Raw genomic sequence first — 10000 nt, 5'->3', positions numbered from 1 at the left:
GCGGGGTGCAGGAGCTGCAGCCAGCGTCCAGCAGCTGATGGTGGGGTGGAGGAGCTGCAGCCAGCCTCCAGCAGCCAGCCTCCAGCTAGTGATGGCGGGGTGGAGAAGCAGGCAGCCTCCGTCAGCTGATGGCGGGGTGGAGGAGCAGAAGCCAGCCTCCAGCAGCTGATGGCGGGGTGCAGGAGCTGCAGCCAGCGTCCAGCAGCTGATGGTGGGGTGGAGGAGCTGCAGCCAGCGTCCAGCAGCTGATGGTGGGGTGGAGGAGCTGCAGCCAGCCTCCAGCAGCCAGCCTCCAGCAGCTGATGGCGGGGTGCAGGAGCAGCAGCCAGCCTCCAGCAGCTGATGGCGGGGTGCAGGAGCAGCAGGCAGCCTCCAGCAGCTGATGGCGGGGTGGAGGAGCAGAAGCCAGCCTCCAGCAGCTGATGGCGGGGTGCAGGAGCTGCAGCCAGCGTCCAGCAGCTGATGGTGGGGTGGAGGAGCTGCAGCCAGCGTCCAGCAGCTGATGGTTGGGTGGAGGAGCAGCAGCCAGCCTCCAGCAGCCAGCCTCCAGCTAGTGATGGCGGGGTGGAGAAGCAGGCAGCCTCCATCAGCTGATGGCGGGGTGGAGGAGCAGAAGCCAGCCTCCAGCTGGTGATGGCGGGTTGCAGGAGCTGCAGGCAGCCTCCAGCAGCTGATGGCGGGGTGCAGGAGCTGCAGGCAGCCTCCAGCAGCTGATGGCGGGGTGGAGGAGCTGCAGCCAGCGTCCAGCAGCTGATGGTGGGGTGGAGGAGCTGCAGCCAGCGTCCAGCAGCTGATGGTTGGGTGGAGGAGCAGCAGCCAGCCTCCAGCAGCTGATGGCGGGGTGCAGGAGCAGCAGCCAGCCTCCAGCAGCTGATGGCGGGGTGGAGGAGCTGCAGCCAGCCTCCAGCAGCCAGCCTCCAGCTAGTGATGGCGGGGTGGAGAAGCAGGCAGCCTCCATCAGCTGATGGCGGGGTGGAGGAGCAGAAGCCAGCCTCCAGCTGGTGATGGCGGGGTGCAGGAGCTGCAGGCAGCCTCCAGCAGCTGATGGCGGGGTGGAGGAGCTGCAGCCAGCCTCCAGCAGCCAGCCTCCAGCTAGTGATGGCGGGGTGGAGAAGCAGGCAGCCTCCATCAGCTGATGGCGGGGTGGAGGAGCAGAAGCCAGCCTCCAGCAGCTGATGGCGGGGTGCAGGAGGTGCAGGCAGCCTCCAGCAGCTGATGGCGGGGTGCAGGAGCAGCAGGCAGCCTCCAGCAGCTGATGGCGGGGTGCAGGAGCTGCAACCAGCCTCCAGCTGGTGATGGCGGGGTGGAGGAGCTGCAGCCAGCCTCCAGCAGCCAGCCCCCAGCAGCTGATGGCGGGGTGGAGGAGCAGAAGCCAGCCTCCAGCAGCTGATGGTGGGGTGCAGGAGCTGCAGCCAGCCTCCAGCAGCCAGCCTCCAGCTGGTGATGGCGGGGTGGAGGAGCAGCAGCAGACAGCCTCCAGCAGCCAGCCAGCCTCCAGGAGCTGATGGCGGTGTGTGGGAGCAGCAGCCAGCCTCCAGCGTTCAGCCAGCATCCATCAGCTGATGGCGGTGTGAAGGAGCTGCAGCCAGCCTCCAGCAGGTCATGGTGGGGTGGAGGAGCAGCAGCCAGCCTCCAGCAGCTGATGGCGGGTTGCAGGAGCTGCAGCCAGCCTCCAGCAAATGATGGCGGGGTGCAGGAGCTGCAGGCAGCCTCCAGCAGCTGATGGCGGGGTGCAGGAGCAGCAGGCAGCCTCCAGCTGCTGATGACGGGGTGCAGGAGCTGCAACCAGCCTCCAGCTGGTGATGGTGGGGTGGAGGAGCTGCAGCCAGCCTCGAACAGCTGATGGCAGGGTGCAGGAGCAGCAGCCAGCCTCCAGCAGCTGATGGCGGGGCGCAGGAGCTGCAGGCAGCCTCCAGCAGCTGATGGCGGGGTGCAGGAGCAGCAGCCAGCCTCCAGCTGGTGATGGCGGGGTGAAGGAGCTGCAGCCAGCCACCAGCAGCTGATGGCGGGGTGCAGGAGCTGCAGGCAGCCTCCAGCAGCTGATGGCGGGGTGCAGGAGCTGCAGGCAGCCTCCAGCAGCTGATGGCGGGGTGGAGGAGCTGCAGCCAGCGTCCAGCAGCTGATGGTGGGGTGGAGGAGCTGCAGCCAGCGTCCAGCAGCTGATGGTTGGGTGGAGGAGCAGCAGCCAGCCTCCAGCAGCTGATGGCGGGGTGCAGGAGCAGCAGCCAGCCTCCAGCAGCTGATGGCGGGGTGGAGGAGCTGCAGCCAGCCTCCAGCAGCCAGCCTCCAGCTAGTGATGGCGGGGTGGAGAAGCAGGCAGCCTCCATCAGCTGATGGCGGGGTGGAGGAGCAGAAGCCAGCCTCCAGCTGGTGATGGCGGGGTGCAGGAGCTGCAGGCAGCCTCCAGCAGCTGATGGCGGGGTGGAGGAGCTGCAGCCAGCCTCCAGCAGCCAGCCTCCAGCTAGTGATGGCGGGGTGGAGAAGCAGGCAGCCTCCATCAGCTGATGGCGGGGTGGAGGAGCAGAAGCCAGCCTCCAGCAGCTGATGGCGGGGTGCAGGAGGTGCAGGCAGCCTCCAGCAGCTGATGGCGGGGTGCAGGAGCAGCAGGCAGCCTCCAGCAGCTGATGGCGGGGTGCAGGAGCTGCAACCAGCCTCCAGCTGGTGATGGCGGGGTGGAGGAGCTGCAGCCAGCCTCCAGCAGCCAGCCCCCAGCAGCTGATGGCGGGGTGGAGGAGCAGAAGCCAGCCTCCAGCAGCTGATGGTGGGGTGCAGGAGCTGCAGCCAGCCTCCAGCAGCCAGCCTCCAGCTGGTGATGGCGGGGTGGAGGAGCAGCAGCAGACAGCCTCCAGCAGCCAGCCAGCCTCCAGGAGCTGATGGCGGTGTGTGGGAGCAGCAGCCAGCCTCCAGCGTTCAGCCAGCATCCATCAGCTGATGGCGGTGTGAAGGAGCTGCAGCCAGCCTCCAGCAGGTCATGGTGGGGTGGAGGAGCAGCAGCCAGCCTCCAGCAGCTGATGGCGGGTTGCAGGAGCTGCAGCCAGCCTCCAGCAAATGATGGCGGGGTGCAGGAGCTGCAGGCAGCCTCCAGCAGCTGATGGCGGGGTGCAGGAGCAGCAGGCAGCCTCCAGCTGCTGATGACGGGGTGCAGGAGCTGCAACCAGCCTCCAGCTGGTGATGGTGGGGTGGAGGAGCTGCAGCCAGCCTCGAACAGCTGATGGCAGGGTGCAGGAGCAGCAGCCAGCCTCCAGCAGCTGATGGCGGGGCGCAGGAGCTGCAGGCAGCCTCCAGCAGCTGATGGCGGGGTGCAGGAGCAGCAGCCAGCCTCCAGCTGGTGATGGCGGGGTGAAGGAGCTGCAGCCAGCCACCAGCAGCTGATGGCGGGGTGAAGGAGCTGCAGCCAGCCACCAGCAGCTGATGGCGGGGTGGAGGAGCTGCAGCCAGCGTCCAGCAGCTGATGGTTGGGTGGTGGAGGAGCAGCAGCCAGCCTCCAGCAGCTGATGGCGGGGTGCAGGAGCAGCAGCCAGCGTCCAGCAGCTGATGGTTGGGTGGAGGAGCAGCAGCCAGCCTCCAGCAGCTGCTGGCGGGGTGCAGGAGCAGCAGCCAGCCTCCAGCAGCTGATGGCGGGGTGCAGGAGCTGCAGGCAGCCTCCAGCAGCTGATGGCGGTGTGCAGGAGCTGCAGCCAGCCTCCAGCAGCTGATGGCGGGGTGCAGGGGCTGCAGGCAGCCTCCAGCAGCTGATGGCGGGGTGCAGGAGCTGCAACCAGCCTCCAGCTGGTGATGGCGGGGTGGAGGAGCAGCAGCCAGCCTCCAGCAGCCAGCCTCCAGCTGCTGATGGCGGGGTGGAGGAACAGAAGCCTCCAGCAGCTGATGGCAGGGTGCAGGAGCAGCAGCCAGCCTCCAGCTGGTGATGGCGGGGTGGAGGAGCTGAAACCTGGGTCGGACCTGGTCTGCAGCAGGGCCCATTACCACTCAGAAGCTGATGGCAGTGTGTGTTTAGGTCCCTGCGGGGTGGATGAGCTGAAACCTGGGTCAGACTTGGTGTGCAGCAGGGCTCAGCACCCTCCAGAAGCCGATGACAGTGTGTCTTTAACTCCCTGCCTGGTGGGAGAGCTGAAAGCTGGGTCGGACCTGGTCTTTAGCAGAGCTCAGCAGCCTCCAGAAGCTGATGGCAGTGTGTGTTTCATCCCCTGCGGGGTGGGAGAGCTGAAACGTGGGTCGGACCTGGTCTGCAGCAGGGCCCATCACCATCCAGAAGCTGACGGCGGTGTGTGTTTAAGTCCCTGCGGGGTGGGAGAGCCATAACCTGGGTCGGACCTGGTCTGCAGCAGAGCTCAGCAGCCTCCAGAACCTGATGGCAGTGTGTCTTTAATCCACTGCGGGGTGCAGGAGCTGAAACCTGGGTCGGACCTGGTCTGCAGCAGGGCTCAGCAGCCAGCAGAAGGTGACGGCAGTGTGTGTTTAGTTCCCTGCGGGGTGCAGGAGCTGAAACCTGGGTCGGACCTGGTCTGCAGCAGAGCTCAGCAGCCAGCAGAAGGTGATGGCAGTGTGTGTTTAAGTCCCTGCCTGGTGGGAGAGCTGAAACCTGGGTCGGACCTGGTCTATAGAAGAGCTCAGCAGCCTCCAGAAGCTGATGGCAGTGTGTGTGTTTTGGTCCCTGCGGGGTGCAGGAGCAGGAACCCGGGTCGGACCTGGTCTATAGCGGAGCTCAGCAGCCTCCAGCAGCTGATGGCAGTGTGTGTTTAATTCCCTGCCTGGTGGGAGAGCTGTAACCCGGGTCGGACTTGGTCTGCAGCAGGGCCCATCACCATCCAGAAGCTGATGGCAGTGTGTCTTTAATTCCCTGCGGGGTGGAGGAGCAGAAACCTGGGTCGGACCTGGTCTATAGCAGAGCTCAGCAGCCTCCAGAAGCTGATGGCAGTGTGTGTTCAAGTCCCTGCGGGGTGGGAGAGCTGAAACCTGGGTCGGACCTGGTCTATAGAAGAGCTCAGCAGCCTCCAGCAGCTGATGGCAGTGTGTGTTTAAGTCCCTGCGGGGTGGGAGAGCTATATCCCGGGTCGGACCTGGTCTATAGCAGAGCTCAGCAGCCTCCAGCAGCTGATGGCAGTGTGTGTTTAAGTCCCTGCGGGGTGGGAGAGCTGAAACCTCGGTCGGACCTGGTCTATGGCAGAGCTCAGCAGCCTCCAGAAGCTGATGGCAGCGTGCCTCTAAGTCCCTGCCTGGTGGGAGAGCTGAAACCTGGGTCGGACATGGTCTGCAGCAGGGCTCGGCAGCCTCCAGCAGCTGATGGCAGTGTGTCTTTAAGTCCCTGCCTGGTGGGAGAGCTGAAACCTGGGTCGGACCTGGTCTATAGCAGAGCTCAGCAGCCTCCAGCAGCTGATGGCAGTGTGTGTTTAAGTCCCTGCCTGGTGTGAGAGCTGAAACCTGGGTCGGACCTGGTCTATACCTCCAGCAGCTGATGGCAGTGTGTCTTTAAGTCACTGCCTGGTGGGAGAGCTGAAACCTGGGTCGGACCTGGTCTATAGTAGAGCTCAGCAGCCTCCAGCAGCTGATTGCAGTGTGTGTTTAAGTCCCTGCCTGGTGGGAGAGCTGATATCCGGGTCGGACCTGGTCCACAGCAGGGCCCATCACCCTCCAGAAGCTGGTGGCAGTGTGTGTTTAAGTCCCTGCGGGGTGCAGGAGCAGAAACCTGGGTGGGACCTGGTCTGCAGCAGAGCTCGGCAGCCTCCAGCAGCTGATGGCAGTGAGTGTTTAAGTCCCTGCGGGGTGGGAGAGCTATATCCCGGGTCAGACCTGGTCTAAAGCAGGGCCCATCACCCTCCAGAAGCTGGTGGCAGTGTGTGTTTAAGTCCCTGCGGGGTGGAGGAGCAGAAACCTGGGTCGGACCCGGTCTACAGCAGAGCTCAGCAGCCCCCAGAAGCTGATGGCAGTGTGTGTGTGTGTGTGTGTGTTTAAGTCTCTGCCTGGTTGGAGAGCCGATACCTGGGTCGGACCTGGTCTGCAGCAGGGCTCAGCAGCCTCCAGAAGCTGATGGCAGTGTGTCTTTCATTCCCTGCGGGGTGCAGGAGCAGAAACCTGGGTCGGACCTGGTCTATAGCGGAGCTCAGCAGCCTCCAGCAGCTGATGGCAGTGTGTGTGTTAAAGACCCTGCGGGGTGGGAGAGCTGAAACCTGGGTCGGACCTGGTCTGCAGCAGGGCTCAGCAGCCCCCAGAAGCTGATGGCTGTGTGTGTTTAAGTCCCTGCGGGGTGGGAGAGCTGAAACCTGGGTCGGACCTGGCCCGCAGCAGGGCCCATCACCCTCCAGAAGCTGATGGCGGTGTGGGTTTAAGTCCCTGCGGGGTTGAGGAGCTGAAACCTGGGTCGGACCTGGTCTGCAGCAGGGCCCATCACCATCCAGAAGCTGATGGCTGTGTGTGTTTAAGTCCCAGGGGGGTGGGAGAGCCATAACCTGGGTCGGACCTGGTCTGCAGCAGGGCTCAGCAGCCTCCAGTTGCAGATGGCAGTGTGTGTTTAGTTCCCTGCGGGGTGCAGGAGCTGAAACCTGGGTCGGACCTGGTCTATAGCAGAGCTCAGCAGCCTCCAGAAGCTGATGGCAGTGTGTCTTCAATTCCCTGCGGGGTGCAGGAGCTGATACCTGGGTCGGACCTGGTCTGCAGCAGGGCCCATCACCATCCAGACGCTGATGGCAGTGTGTGTTTAAGTCCTAGTGGGCTGCAGGAGCTGAAACCTGGGTCGGACCTGCTCTATAGTAGAGCTCAGCAGCCTCCAGAAGCTGATGGCAGTGTGTCTTTAAGTCCCTGCGGGGTGGGATAGCTGAAACCTGGGTCGGACCTGGTCTGCAGCAGGGCCCATCACCATCCAGACGCTGATGGCAGTGTGTGTTTAAGTCCTAGTGGGCTGCAGGAGCTGAAACCTGGGTCGGACCTGCTCTATAGTAGAGCTCAGCAGCCTCCAGAAGCTGATGGCAGTGTGTCTTTAAGTCCCTGCGGGGTGGGATAGCTGAAACCTGGGTCGGACCTGGTCTGCAGCAGGGCCCATCACCCTCCAGAAGCTGTTGGCAGTGTGTCTTCCATTCCTAGTGGGGCAGGGGAGCAAAGACCTGGGCAGAGGAGCGCCTGTCTGCATCCGATCCGGCCCCTCAGCAGCCCGCCGTGAGCCTTAGAGAACCCCCCCCCCCCCCCAGCGGGCTCCAGGAACCGGGCCCTGCGTCGGACCCAGCTCAGTAAGGCCCTCCCTCGGGCCCTGCAGCAGGTGGCCCCGTCTATGCAGTCGAAAACCCCGCGAAAATCGGTGTAGAAACGCCCGAGAGGCGTGGTGCGGTTCCCCCGGCCGGTACCGGGTCCGGACCGGTCCGGAAGTCCACCCAGAACACTGCCTGGGGCTTCTGGGCGGCTCCCCAGGCGCAGGCAGTCGAAAACCGCGTGAAAATCGGTTCAGAATTGACAAAACGGCGACCTCGTCGCTCCAAAAACTAAGTCCAAACTAAGCCTTTCGCTTATCGCTTAACGCTTAAGGCGGTCGGCCTTATGGCCAGTAAATGAAAAGTGCCTGCGCCCCTGGAGGTTTTGGAAGGTGCGAGCGATGACCATGCTCGGGTTAGTAGGTGAGGCCATCGGAAAACCAGCGTGAGTTGGCGGGTTTGGGTGGCAATCTATTCCAGGCAGAGTCGACTATCTCTGGGCATCAATTTTGGGATTTTTCCGGCTCTGGTTCTGGGAGAAACGCAGGGGCAAAGTGCACGAGCCGCGGCCGATTTTGGTGGCCTGTCCCTGGGCACAAAGTCTGAGGAGTGTGGGCCTGGTTCTCCGAAAAATACCAGTCTGCTGGAGCTCACTCCCATGGCTCCAGGGGGCACGGCACACCCCCCGGTAGCCGACCAAAGTGCTCTACTCGGGCCAGACTCGGACCCACGACCCGGGGTGAGAACCACAACTACTGGTCATCCTTTTGACCTCCAGGGGGCGCGGCAGAGCCTCCCCAGTCCGACGCAAGTGCCCCACTTGGGCCATACTCAGACCCACGGCCCGGGGCGAGAACCACAACTACTGGTCATCCTTTAGACCTCCAGGGGGCCCGGCACAGCCTCCCTAGACCGACACAAGTGCTCCACTTGGGCTGTACTCTGACCCAAGTCCCGGTGCGAGAACCACAACTACTGGTCATCCTTTAGACCTCCAGGGGGCCCGGCACAGCCTCCCTAGGCCGACACAAGTGCTCCACTTGGGCTATACTCTGACCCAAGTCCCGGGGCGAGAACCACAACTACTGGTCATCCTTTTGACCTCATGGTCATCCTTTAGATCTCCAGGGGGCCCGGCACAGCCTCCCTAGGCCGACACAAGTGCTCCACTTGGGCTATACTCTGACCCAAGTCCCGGGGCGAGAACCACAACTACTGGTCATCCTTTAGACCTCCAGGGGGCACGGCACACCCCCCGGTAGCCGACCAAAGTGCTCTACTCGGGCCAGACTCGGACCCACGACCCGGGGTGAGAACCACAACTACTGGTCATCCTTTAGACCTCCAGGGGGCCCGGCACAGCCTCCCTAGTCCGACACAAGTGCTCCACTTGGGCTATACTCTGACCCAAGTCCCGGGGCGAGAACCACAACTACTGGTCATCCTTTAGACCTCCAGGGGGACCGGCACAGCCTCCCTAGACCGACACAAGTGCACCACTTGGGCCATACTCTGACCCAAGTCCCGGGGCGAGAACCACAACTACTGGTCATCCTTTTGACCTCATGGTCATCCTTTAGACCTCAAGGGGGCACGGCAGAGCCTCCCTAGTCCGACACAAGTGTCCCACTTGGGCTATACTATGACCCAAGTCCCGGGGCGAGAACCACAACTACTGGTCATCCTTTAGACCTCAAGGGGGCACGGCAGAGCCTCCCTAGTCCGACACAAGTGTCCCACTTGGGCCATACTCAGACCCACGGCCCGGGGCGAGAACCACAACTACTGGTCATCCTTTAGACCTCCAGGGGGCCCGGCACAGCCTCCCTAGTCCGACGCAAGTGCTCCACTTGGGCTGTACTCTGACCCAAGTCCCGGGGCGAGAACCACAACTAATGGTCATCCTTTAGACCTCCAGGGGGCACGGCACAGCCTCCCTAGTCCGACACAAGTGCTCCACTTGGGCTATACTCTGACCCAAGTCCCGGGGCGAGAACCACAACTACTGGTCATCCTTTAGACCTCCAGGGGGCACGGCAGAGCCTCCCTAGTCCGACACAAGTGTCCCACTTGGGCTATTCTCTGACCCAAGTCCCGGGGCGAGAACCACAACTACTGGTCATCCTTTAGACCTCCAGGGGGCACGACACAGCCTCCCTAGTCCGACCCAAGTGCTCCACTTGGGCTATACTATGACCCAAGTCCCGGGGCGAGAACCACAACTACTGGTCATCCTTTAGACCTCCAGGGGGCACGGCACAGCCTCCCTAGTCCGACACAAGTGCTCCACTTGGGCTATACTCTGACCCAAGTCCCGGGGCGAGAACCACAACTACTGGTCATCCTTTAGACCTCCAGGGGGCACGGCACAGCCTCCCTAGTCCGACACAAGTGCTCCACTTGGGCTATACTCTGACCCAAGTCCCGGGGCGAGAACCACAACTACTGGTCATCCTTTTGACCTCATGGTCATCCTTTAGACCTCCAGGGGGCCCGGCACAGCCTCCCTAGGCCGACACAAGTGCTCCACTTGGGCTATACTCTGACCCAAGTCCCGGGGCGAGAACCACAACTACTGGTCATCCTTTAGACCTCCAGGGGGCACGGCACAGCCTCCCTAGTCCGACACAAGTGCTCCACTTGGGCTTTACTCTGACCCAAGTCCCGGGGCGAGAACCACAACTACTGGTCATCCTTTTGACCTCATGGTCATCCTTTAGACCTCCAGGGGGCCCGGCACAGCCTCCCTAGACCGACACAAGTGCTCCACTTGGGCTGTACTCTGACCCAAGTCCCGGTGCGAGAACCACAACTACTGGTCATCC

Source organism: Nothobranchius furzeri, unplaced genomic scaffold, assembly GCF_043380555.1.
Source record: "Nothobranchius furzeri strain GRZ-AD unplaced genomic scaffold, NfurGRZ-RIMD1 Scf203, whole genome shotgun sequence".
NCBI classification, from domain to species: Eukaryota; Metazoa; Chordata; class Actinopteri; order Cyprinodontiformes; family Nothobranchiidae; genus Nothobranchius; species Nothobranchius furzeri.
Note: the sequence above shows the minus strand (reverse complement) of the source record.